This window comes from Arvicanthis niloticus, unplaced genomic scaffold (assembly GCF_011762505.2).
Source record: "Arvicanthis niloticus isolate mArvNil1 unplaced genomic scaffold, mArvNil1.pat.X pat_scaffold_261_arrow_ctg1, whole genome shotgun sequence".
In the NCBI taxonomy this organism is placed as follows: domain Eukaryota; kingdom Metazoa; phylum Chordata; class Mammalia; order Rodentia; family Muridae; genus Arvicanthis; species Arvicanthis niloticus.
This window is the reverse complement of record NW_023045926.1, coordinates 1-13,000: the sequence shown is the minus strand read 5'-3', so window position 1 is coordinate 13,000 and position 13,000 is coordinate 1. Positions and strand designations below refer to the sequence as shown.

The 13,000-nt window shown below is 41.4% G+C and overlaps 1 pseudogene across 1 annotated transcript; it reads right to left on the bottom strand.

Moving 5' to 3' along the window:
* Positions 1-7,037: 7,037 nt before the first annotated feature.
* Positions 7,038-12,298, bottom strand: LOC117701830 (G patch domain-containing protein 11-like; annotated as a pseudogene). Its single transcript, XR_013070268.1, has 6 exons — positions 12,064-12,298; positions 11,119-11,237; positions 10,901-10,991; positions 9,993-10,109; positions 8,753-8,834; positions 7,038-7,211 (listed from the first exon to the last, which is right to left on the bottom strand). The product of XR_013070268.1 is annotated as a G patch domain-containing protein 11-like (transcript).
* Between the last annotated feature and the right edge of the window lie 702 nt (positions 12,299-13,000).

The following is a 13,000-nucleotide window of genomic DNA, read 5'->3' as shown; positions in this document are numbered from 1 at the left end:
TTTAGTTGTGATATTTCATTTCCTATAGTTGCAATATTTTACCACAGACTGGGTCATTTACATTATATTCACTTACTGCGTGCGGGTTTGGAGGCCAAAAACGTGACTTGGCAGCCACGCTCTCCCAGTGGATCCTATGCTTGGTATTACCAGATTAAGGCACAGCTACACAGACCTGCTCAGTTTTACCTGAACATGATCTAGCACTCATATGCTTTCCCATTGTTTGTACCTGAAATTCCCTTCAACTTAAACAAAGTTTTAGGAACAGCAGGACGACTTAGCAGGTACAGGCACCTACAGTCAAGCCTGGTAACCTGAGTTCAATCCCTAACACCTACATGATAGAAAAGAATTGACTTACACAAGTAGTCCTTTGACCTGTAGACATGGTACCCGTGCCTACACCCATACCCATATTATCTAATTTTAAAAACATAGTAGAAATATTGTGCATTATAATTCACATTGTAACTAATTTATTGTACCCAACATCTACACTTTGACAGAGTTTGTTCTGTTCAGAGTTGCATCAACACAGAATTCAGTTTTAAAACATGTATGTCACTTCAAAGAACACACATCCATTAACAGATTCATCATCTTCTCCCTACTCTAGAAAACCAATCATAAGCCTCCTGGCTATAGATGTGCCCATTCCATGAATATAAATAAATAGAACCTTACATGGAGTATTTCTCATATAGAAATGTTTCTGCCTTAGGGTTTTACTGCTGTGAACAGACACCATGACAAAGGCAAGTCTTATAAGGACAACATTTAATTGGGGCTGGCTTACAGGTTCAGAGATTCAGTCCATTATCAAGGTGGGAACATGGCAGCATCCAGGCAGGCATGGTGCAGGAGGAGCTGAGAGTTCTACATCTTCATCTGAAGGCTGCCAAAGGCCATGTGTGCGTTGCAGCTAGAAACGGTCAGCCAGAGACACCAGCTCTGTCACCCACAAGACGCCAGCGTGGGAGATGGCTCTGCCAGTAGGAGATGGCTCTGCCAATCTCCCAAACTGTCTCCGCAAGGCTGGGCAGTGCCCAGACCATCCTGCCAACCATGCTGGCTCGGTACAGATGAGACTCTAAAGCTTAGATTATCCAAAGGCTTATATATTTGGTAATGATCAATAACAAGATGCCCATACAGTCAGAAGTGTAACCCAATACCCAACCTAGATATACCAACTATCTTTGACTGGCGGAGACACGTGAACATTTGCTTCCATGTTTGTCTCTCTTGTTCTCCCTCCTAGCTCTTCCTCTTCCTTCTCCTCCTCCTCCTCCCTTACTCCTTCTCTTCCTCTCTTTACTCCTCCCACCTTAGCTCCTCCCACACCTGGGGTTAGTGTACTACTACTGGAATGTCACATGGTCACCTGGGGAAAGTCAGCTCTCCCCTAGTCCTCCAGCTGTTCTGGGCTGCACTGTGCTGACCACTTTGTGTTCCTTCAGTCACTCCTCTGGAATGCTTTTCCTTGTGATGCTGTGGTATTTTGGAAAGCAAGGGCAGGCTGCTGCATACTCTTGGAGTTTAAAAAGTGGGTATTTAAGTGCTGCCCTTGACCAGTTCAGATGAGTCCACTAAGAACCCTGGGCATACAAACTTGGAAAAAGGCTCATGACTTTGATGTCTGGCCCTGGAAATGACCCAGGAGTATGGAATCATCTGACTCTTAACTCAGTCCTTTCCCACAGAGAAGTGTTTTATCTGGCAGGGACTACTTAGCCTGAGGTGTCACCATTATCTCTCCAAATTCTTGGCCTGAAAGTTGGCCACTTCAAGAAGTAGACATCCAGTTTCAAAAAGTAGACATTCCAGTTTTGTTGGCTGATCCAGATATTAATATCATGGAAAACATGTTTGAGGAAGTAAAGAAAACCTTGCCTTGCTGGGGATTGCAAATAGCCCCTGAAAAAAATACAAAGAGGGGATTCTATTAATTATCTAGGGTATAAAATAAGTCTACAAAGGGTTAATCCACAAAAGGTGCAAATTAGAAGAAACCAGTTAAGGACCCTTAATGATTTTCAGAAGCTACTTGGAGATATCAACTGGCTGCAGCCAGCAATTGGCTTGGCCACTCAAGAGCTCAGTAATTTATTTCAAACTTTACAAGGAGATAAAGATTTAAATAGTCCAAGGAAACTGACATCTGAGGCTGAGAAGAAGTTAGCTTTGGTAGAAAGGAAATTGCAGGATACACATCTAGATTGTATTGATCCAAAGATGGCCTGCATCTTAGTTATCTTACCTTCTACTCATTCTCCTACAGGAATTCTTATGCAGAGAAAAGACTCTATCTTAGATTGGATATTTTTAGCTCATAAACAGAGTAAGAAGTTAAAAACCTACATTGAGAAGGTCTCTGAATTGTTACTAAAGGGAAAAATGAGACTTCGACAATTAGTTGGAATGGACTCAGCTGAAATTGTTATACCTTTTACTAACGCAGAAATTGCCTCGTTATGGGCACAAGATGAACATTGGCAAAGAGCGTGCAGTAACTTCTTGGGAGAGATTAACAACAGATACCCTAAAAGCAAGTGGCTTCAGTTCATAAAAAGACCTAATTGGATTATCCCTCGTATATTAAAGGGAACTCTGATATCTGGAGCCCCTATGTTTTACACTGATGCTAGTAAATCAGGAAAGGCAAAGATATAAATCAGAAGACATAAGTAAGGTGGCTGAGAGTCCCTATAAGTCAGTTCAAAAATCTGAATTATATGCAATAAGCATGGTGTTGTCAGATTTTTCAAGAGTCCCTTAATATAGTAACTAACTCTCAATATGCAGAAAGGGTTGTTTTACACATAGAGACTGCTGAACTTATTCAGGATGATTCTGAATTGACCTCACTATTTATTCAACTACAACAAATTATCAGGAATAGGAGTTACCTACTATATATAACACACACAAGATCCCATACAGGTCTGCCAGGCCCTCTAGCACAAGGTGATAATGAAATCAACCAGCTATTGATAGGAAACGTACTAGAGGCTTCAGAATTCCATAAAAAAAAAAAACCACCATGTTAACAGCAAAGGTTTAAAGAAAGAATTGTCTATCACTTGGCAACAAGCCAAGGAAATTGTGAGGCAGTGCCCTACTTGCTCATTATATAACCAAACTCCATTGCCTACAGGAACTAACCCTAAGGGTACCCAAAGAAATGACATTTGGCAAATGGATGTCTTTCATTTTACAGAGTTTGGCAAGCTGAAATATGTGCACCATACTATAGACACGTAGTCAGGATTTCAATGGGCAACTGCCTTGGCATCAGAAAAGACTGATTCTATAATTACACATTTGTTAGAAGTCATGGCCATTATGGGAATAGCCATACAAATTAAAATAGATAATGGTCCGGTATATATTTCTAATAAGATGAAGAAGTTTTTTACATATTATAATATAAAGCATGTTACAGGCATGTCACACAATCCTACGGGACAAGTGGTTGTGGAGAGATCTAATCGAACTCTAAAGGAGATGCTTAACGGGCAAAAGGGATCAACAAGAACCCCCAAAGATAGATTACATAGTGCTTTATTAACCTTAAATTTTTTGAATGCTGATGAACAAAACACCACAGCCACTGAGAGACATTGAATGGTGGAAAAAACTACTGAACTAAATCAACCTGTTTATATTAAGGATATTCTGATGTCAAAATGTGTTGGGAGCCGACTTTTAGCAGAAAGCGGCTAGATTATCTTTGCAGCCATCTGGAACCATATACCCTGATAAGAGATTTGGTTTTCAATGGCCTACAACAGCTGAAGCACACTCTGATATCCCACATATTTTGTGTTGCTGTTTACTGCCCCCAGCTGCAAGGTGCACGTGGTAGTCACGCCTGCAAGGCACACGCTATAGACGCCTGTAAGGCTTATGTCATATCAACACCTGCAAGGCACGTGGCAAAAGCGTATAAATACCTCAGAATTCCCTTCAAGAAGAGAGACTTGAGACTTGAGACTTGATCACTTTCTGTCTTGTCTCCATTCTTCGTGTCTCTTCCACTTTATCCGCACTCTCTCTCGCTAGACCCTGACCCTGGGACCGAGCGGCAGCTTGGGCCAAGACACAGAGGCCGCCAAGCGTGGAGCGGAGCAGGCCGCAACATTTTGGCCCACAAAGCCGGGCAGTACGGGCCAGGACAAAAATGGAAAGTGGGAAGTGTGTTACGCTGGGGGAGAGGTTATGCCTATGTTTCCAAAGGAAAAGAAAAGCTGTGGGTTCCTTCCAAGTTGATAAAAATCAGACATGACAAAGGGAGACCTCCTGAAGACCTTAGCGACACGGAAGAAGAAAAGGGAGACTAACACAACCAACCAAATAGCCGATGTATATGTGGTGATGTTTATGTCTCTTATATGGAGACAGCTCTGGAACCGGCTGGGACTAAAATGTACATATAAAGCCAAAACCACTTAATTGGGTACTAATTTCTCATGATTTGTTAATACATGCCATTCTTTATGAGGGCATGTATACAAAGTTATATTACAGTTTGATTAAGTGATCAAACTCACCTGAAGGACAGTTGCCTTTCTTTATTGATCTTCATTGACCAAGCTGTGTGCCCTGCATGCTCCTGCTGCTTTTAAGTTTTATATGTTATAGGATGAAAGAAGAGAAAGACAGCCCTAGCAAGATTCATACTCGGGGATGCTGAGACCTTCTATTCCAGCTTTGTGCTTGATTCTACTACAACTACATCGAGGATGCTTCTTTTAACGACTTGCTTCCAAAACTTTTCCAGAACAGCTAGCTTGCCTGTCCAGCCTTTCTGACTGTCAGCTAAACAATGAACTCTCTCAGCACATAGTGACTACAAGGCAAATGATGCCACTAGCTCTCCTTTGACTAAGCCAATTTTCCTATTTCCCTTTGGGCCCCCAGATGGGAATTCTTCGCCCCAATTCAGCTGGAAGCAGACAAAAGGAGATCATCGTCCCAGTTCCTTATGTTGGAGTGGATGGTTCTGGTTACTTTAGAAATTATACATGGGTTGTCATTTAAAAGATACTTTACAAATGTAGCTTTGGACAAAGAGGGAACTAGAGAGCTTAAACTCAGGGATTTCTACCTTTCCTGTCTTCTTCTTTATTCTTCCTTCTTAGGTAAAAGGGAAGGAAGAAAGAAAAGGGGAACACAGTAATATGGAAATAGACAAATAGGGATAGGTTAGCAAATTTACTCTTAAGTGAAACATTACATAGGTATATCTTACATTGGTGGAAATCTTTATAATTGTTACAAAGTTGAAGTTATAATCTCTTATATTGGTATAGAATTTATTTTGTACAAATTTAAAGTTTTCACTGGTGTGAGTTTCTTATTGATATAAAAGTGGGATTAATATTGTTACTCTCATATAGGCATTGTGCCTATATAACTCATTTAGAAATACAAGGCTTAGCCCCAGTCCATTTTTAACATTAAAAAAAAAAACTGATTTGAGATGGTTAGCTTGTGAGTTAAGGGCCTATAGCAATTGCATGGCTCAGAGCTTACTGTTAGGGTGTTTTCTAGATTTTAGTTAGAAATAGCGGAAAGGAGTTAATAGACAACAGTTCAGATTGCTTTACACAGTTGGTTTTCAAAAACGTCAGAAGTCCACAGAATTGATGCTATAAGCATTCCTATATAAACGTTCATTTTGATTAAAGACTTGTCTACTCCTGACAGCTTCCCTGTCTTGGATTCTAAGAAGAAACTGAGCATCTTTGGAGTTACTCCAGTTGTGGTGAGACAGCCACTAAGCAAGAATTGCCTCTTTCCATCTACAGACAAAATATTGTGCAGAAAAAGGACACACTTTCGGAACGGTTGACTGATTATATCTGCCAAGACAGAGTAATCAGCCCATAATAATTCTGCATTACGAGGTCTGTCAGATGATCCTGGGCCAGAAGGCTAAAGACCAGATGCTCCAACGTTTTAAAGTAAGGAACTGTCCAGTTATTCAGCGGTCTATATAAATTGGCTAAGTTTTAGATGCCATGCTTTGTGCTTCCCATATCTTCAGTTAATTCAGTCATTCTGGGTTTCTGATGGGGTTGAAGACTTATAGTCTCACAGCCAACCCAGGCTATTTACTTTGAGAGGATGGTTTTCAGATGCTATTCATAAGTGAGGTTCAGAACTAAGTCTTTTAGTTGAGAGAGATGACAGAGGTTCTATTTACTTAACAAAAATGATGGACTGGGTATTAGGTCTATCTTGTACTTTAACAATTACAAAACGGTAATATAGTTTGTGTTTAATTTATATCTGAGAGAAAAGAGTCTTTTAATTGTACAGAAAGGGGGAAGTGTGGATAGCCCCAGCCTCATGTTTTGATGGTAGTTCCATTTTCCTGGGAGGAGCTGCAGAGAAGGAGTGAATCCTACTCTTGTGAACCTTCTGTCCACCTTAATTTGTAGAATAAAGACTGGAGCCAGTAACTGGACAGTAGACAGGGAGGTGGAGAAAAGGGCTTAGGGGAGGAGTTGGAAGAGGAAGTTGACGCGAGAGAGAGGCGACTGAGTGGGAGATGAAAGGACAATGGAGGAGAAGAACATGGCCTGGAAAAACTGCAAGTTATAAAAGATCTCATAGCTGGGGAATAGAGTAGTGCAATAGTAAATCTGCCCAATATCTAGGCTTGCAGTTTATATCCATAAATATTGAGTTGTGTTTTCCTTGACTAGACTTATTTGGGTTGGAGATTTACGGCAACAGTTCTGTATTCCAGCTTCATGCCAGTGAGCTTAACTGTGGTGCTGTTGACTGAACTCAGGTCTTACACAGGCTTGACAGGCCTTCTACCATAAAGGTACAGCTCAAACCCTAAAGCAGACGACTCATTTCTTCCTGATTCCCATATCTTACTTCTCAATTTATCCAAAGTAAGGAGGGGACTAAGTATGTTACCTGTTGGTGCCCTTAACCTCGACAAGCATCAGGTACCATGTAAGTCCTAATTGTTCATGTCTATGGTACTTGTATTTGGAAGTAACAGTAACATCTTCCGAAATCAGTGAGCAATTTTATTCAAAGAAGAACATATTTCTGAAAGAATAAAGTGCTTTACAAAGGCTGCCTTTCCCTACCCACATAAACAATTTTACTTTATTGGGAGCAATCTCAGTCATGATCCGCAGACGTTGGTCCTGGGCAATTCGAAGATAAGTCTTCTTTATCTGTAATTTATGTGTGAGAAATAAAAGGTAAATGCAAGTTTATGGTAAACTTATAAGACAGTATGTAGTATTTTTGACCGAGCATTTTGTTATTTATTCCACAAAATAAATGGGGAAATGATTACAACAATAATAAAGACACGATGAGGCTGAGGGTGTGGCTCAGGGGTTATGAGCTCTGGCTGCTCTTCCAGAGGGCCTGGGCTCAATTCCCAGCACTGCATGTGGCTCATAACTGTCTAACTCCAGGACCAGGAGAGCCAATGCCTCTGGCCTCCATGAACACTAAACATATGGGGTACATAAATGTACATATAGGCATAGCACCTACACACATAAAAGTTAAGAGATTAAAATAATTATGAAAAAAATCTTCATTCTCAAATACAAAGTTCTTAATTAGAAGTCAGTTGAGGTGAAACGGACAAGGAAGACAATTGGCTCTGTTAAGGTATCTGGCAAAGATATCTTACTAATTTCTTCTTCACAACAGAGAAACAAGAATGGATTTCAACATGCTTGACTTTTATGAGTCAGGGACAATAGTCTGCCTAAATAAAAATTAGTTCTAAAATCTTTTTTTTTTTTTTTTTTTTTTACAGATTTTATTTATTTTATGTACATGACGAGTACACTGTAGGTGTCTTCAGACACACCAGAAGAGGCCATTGGATCCCATTACAGATGGTTGTGAGCCCATGTGGTTGCTGGGAATCGAACTCAGTGCTCTTAACCGCTGAGCTATCTCTCCAGCCCTAGTTCTAAAATCTTAATGCAAGCATATGGCAAAAAAATGAATTTTCAAAAATAAACCAAGAAAAAAAAAATCAGTATCTTCAAGGCTTTTTTTAATGTTTTTGTTTTTGATGGGGACAGTGGTTGAGATAGGGTCTCTCTGTAGCAGTAGCTGGGCTAGAACTCACTATGTATACCAGGCTGTCCTTGAACTCAGAGAAATCCACCAGCCTCTCTTGAATGCTGGGATTAAAAATGTGTGCCACCATGCCTGGCCTTTAAGTTATTCTTTAGAATTAAAATTATTTCTTTAGTAAGAGAATGGTGAAAATTCCCTCCTGTGCATTCTGTTACTGAAAAATTAAATGTTGGATTTTTAATAAGAACTCAATTCTTTTTTAAAAATTTATTTATTCTTATTTTATCTGCATTTGTATTTGCCTGAACATGTATGCTTACGTGATGGTGTGAGGGTGTCAGATTTTGTAGTTACAGAGTTATGAGCTGCCATGTGGGTGTTGGGGAAATGGAGAGGGAGAGAAAGAGGGAGAAGGAGAGGGAGAGAGAGAGGGGAATTGAACCCAGGTCCTTTGGAAGAACAGCCAGTGTTCTTAACTGCTGAGTCATTTCTTCAGCCTCCAACTCAGTTGTTTCTATAGTCACTATTTTTTTTGCAACAGCAGTCCTACATTGCTATTTGAATGGACTAAGAAGCCATTTCTACTGTTTGTAGGAAATGTGAGTTTTGTTAAAAATAAACAACTATGCACAGACAGTATATTTTAAAGTATAAAGCATTTTCTTACCTTCATAGGCTGTCCCACACCAAATGCAATACAGATGTTCTTCTCGTAAGTAGCCAGTGAGGATGTGCAGTTTTTCTGGCACCTGGGGAGAAGACAGACACATCAGTGGCTCACACTGACCAGGACCTTGCTTCCCGGGTCTCAGTCCAGTTACTCAGGCCCAGGCTTGAGGTCTTCTGCTATACGCTCAGTTACTCAAGGGGTCAGAATAGAGGTGACATATCTGGGCATGGCTCAGCTGACTAACCACCTGCCCACAAGAGACAACTGGTGAACAGAGGAAAATTTGGGAGAGCTGGTTCTCTCCTTCCACCATGTAAGTCCCAGGGATTGAACTCAGGTTGTCAAGCTTGGCAGAAGGGGCCTTCACTTGCCGAGCCATCTCTGGTCACACTCTACTTCCTTCTGATTTTATGTTCTCTGTTTTGTGACTAGATGAGGTGCACAGCAGCACCACTTTTAGACATGTAACCAGAAACGAAGCTGACTACAATCGTTTGCACTTGCAGCAAATCTGTCATCTAAACTGAAGCTCAGGTTAGAGAGCAGACTAAAACTAAATGGAAAAGTTCTAGGAAAGTTTGATTTCAGAGCTAGAAACACAGTCCCATAAACCAGCAGCTTTCAGTTGGGGGTCATTTAGAAATGTCTGGAAACACTCTTTGGTTGTCATGAGGGGAAGTGCAAATGGCACCTGGAGGGCAAGGACCTGGGATGCGGTTGTCTGGGGAACAGGGGAGGCCCTGAGTGAATGAAGTCCTGGGTGACTATGTATTGTTGACAGTGGCATGGCCAGGTGAGGACTCCGCTGCCTCAGCCTCACAGGAGAGGTTCAAGGGGAACAGCTAAGCTCTCTTCAGGAGGCTGAGGATGATTGACCAGCATGTACAGACACTGGCCTCTGCCTCTGGAGTGTTATAGCCCAACAAGACCAGCTAGCCCAGCCCACCCTGTGCTGTTCCTAATAAATACACTGGATTGCAAGGTTGCTGGGGTTAGCAGGTAACTTGTAAGGTGAGCACTTCACCTCACCCTAGTTTTCCTGTATGCCTTGTCTGTGTCTGCCCTTTCTTCATTCCCTCCCCACCCCTAGTCAGGGTGCCAAAGCCCAAGCCAAGCAGCATGTGGTACTGCTACACATCATGCCATGCTGTCCACAGCAAAGAACTGCCCAGCTTCAAGTGTGAGCAGTGCCAGGCCATGACCCTGCTGTGAGCGAACAAGCAATGCATACACATACACTCAAATCTTCACTTGGGCACTCATCTTCATCCTGCTCTTCCTTCTCCTCTTCCTCTTCCTCAGTCTCCTCTTCAGGCCTCATCCAGTACCACGCCTCCTTGGGAACCTGAATATTCTGAAAGTACAGAATTGTTTTCATAAAACACAGCCAAGCATACTTGTGTTATGCTTCAGAAGTGTGCTTGTGTTAACAAGAATTTGTTCTTCCAAATAATATTTACGGAGTGTAATTTCTCAGTAGAGCACTGGACCACAGTGAGGGCAGAAAGGACAATTAGGAGTTTGTTTCCTAGTTCCCGATGTCAGTCCAGCAGAAGAGATGGGCGCTGGGTATAAAACTGTAGACGTGCTGGGAGGGAGGTCAGTAAGTGTCAGGAGCACATGTAAGATGATGGGAACACAGTGAAGCGGGACATCCTGCCCAGATGCTTACACACCATGGAAATTACACCAATATTTGAGACAAGTGAAGTCATTTTACTTTGATAGTACTCACTATGTTTTGTGAAAGACAAAGATTTTCTTTAAAACTCTTCCTGTGTGAAATGAAGTCCCTCCACTTTGATTTTCCCAAATGATCCACAAAAGTGTGAGTAATGGACTAAAACTAGGTTACTCTGGTTAATTAAACAGAACGGGGAACAGAATGTCTACACACTTCAGTCCTGAGTAATGATACTTTCAAGTAAGAGAAATGTCATTTAACCCTTGCTAGACAACCAGGAAGTGGGCTCCTGGACTAAGCCAGCCAGTCACCACGGTCGGAAGTGCACATCAAATGACAGCTTCTGGGGTGAGAAGGTATAAACAGGGCTTTGTTTTGATTATTGTTTTTCCTTAATAAAAACATGAGTCAAACTGTTCCAGGTACTGACACTACAGAAGTGGAAGCAGAAGCCCACCGACCTTCTGGGAATCCAGCTGCTGGCAAGCTCGCTGGCTTCTTCGCAGGTCTCCTTCGAGCCTCATTTCATCCTGCTTACTCTTCAGTCGCATCCTGGTGGAAGGAAGAACAGCGGTACAGTAGTGTCCCTATTCTCCACTACTTTCCCGATGCAAGCACCGGGAGGCACACCACAGTTAAGTGGACTGGAAGCAAAACAAGCTCAAAGCAATTGCTTTACCGAAACTGCTCGGTGGCCTCTGCTTCGTTTTGGTTTTTCATGTGCATTTTTTCCTGTAGTTTTCCAGCCTCTCCTCTGCTTTCTGTTTAATAATGACTCGTGACCTATGCCACTTTTTCCTGGTCATAGACAAAATCTGATGAGGAACTTAGGAAATTACTAATTTTTTTTTTAAACTTCAAAACATGACAATCTAAATTCTTATGAAATTAAATGCAGTTCTCACTTGAATATAATTATCCAAACTTGATTCATTAAAATGGCAACAGAGAACACGAGGATTTAGTTTTTGTTTGGTCTTAAGGCCCAAATGCATGGTTTGACTTTGACAAAGATCCGTCTCATCCAACAGTAATGCTACAAACAGTTTTAAAAATTAGGAAAATTATCAACTACCACAATTTCTTAAGTGTATGCCTTTTTTTTCTCTTGAATTAATCCAAGGAATTAGGTACAAAAACTGTCACTGATAATCTGCTTTAGAACATTTTCAGTACATTACAATAAATAAGAAACTGTGCTCTCCACAGTTGTAATTCTTTCCTCCCAGTTTCTGCTGCTCTGGGATCAGAGGTGGGGCTGTGCACTGGGCAGGCAGGCACCCCATCAATGGCGTCATCACCTCGTCCTTACTCGTTTGCAAGGTCTCACTATGTAGCCAGGCTAGCTTCACCATCCCACCCTCCCACATCTGCCTCCTAAATTCTGAGACTGCAGATGTGGAATTACAAAGATTAGTCCCCATATTTTTTGATTTATATTCCAGTACTCCTATTTCATTAAAACTTACTATAAGAATAACTTTAAAAAGATTTTAGAAGCTTAATATTTTACTATTTCACAGGCTTCTGATGATAGCAAACTATAAGGGCAACTATCACATAACATACTAAGCAAAACAACCTAAGTTATAGTTTATAATAAAAAAATGACTTGATTATATACCTGTTTTGATATTGAGAGGAATTGGTTCAATAATACCATCTCCTAAAAATGGGGGAAAAATTAGAAATATTTTATTTATCACAAAGTTCACGTTAGTCAGTAGAGTATGCAACATTACACTGCTCTCTGAATCCCCCTCCCAGTCTCATGAAACTGCAAACTGAATTCTGGGAACTAATACTCTTTGTCAGCAAATACACTGTAAACTAATGCCTCTCCTGCCTTTAAATATCTCCTTTTCAGTAAGACCACTTATCCTCTTATGCCTGCCTGCCTTCTATCTATCTATCTATCTATCTATCTATCTATCTTCAAGACAGGGTCTTACTATGTAGTTCTGGCTGTCCTGGAATTCACTAGGTAGCCCAGGCTGGCCTTGAACTCACAGAGGTCCACCTGCCTCTGCCTCCCCAGTGGACTTATGCCATTTTAAAATGTGACATCACAGACACAACAGTCTTAGTGGGCAGAAACCTCAAGAGAAAACAGTCTTCCTATATATATAAAAAAAAAAAAATCAGAGGAATTAAGATAGAAAAAAGCAAACTGAAGCCATCATTTATAGCTGCTGCATCTTAATAAGCAGTTTCATTTCCTAAAGGGGAACATGGCTGCTGCAACTGGAAGGTCACTCAGACCGGTGCCATAGTGCCGGGGTTCCTGGGAAGAGCCCTGTTGTGGTCTCCAAAGTTGCTGTGTTGCTGTCTGACTACTATGCTTCCCTACCCATGACTGCCACCATTCTTCACAGCCTCTGCTGTCAGCCGCTTGCCAGTTCCCTCAAGGCTGTGGCAGGAGGCGAAGCAGTTCATGCTGGCATGGGAGGCATTGTAAATGGATGTGAGATGACATCTCTGAAAGGACTGATCAGCACACAGCCAGCCCCGCCCGTCACTCACCCGTTCTTGCCAGAGCCTGCCCACTCTTGTATCCCATT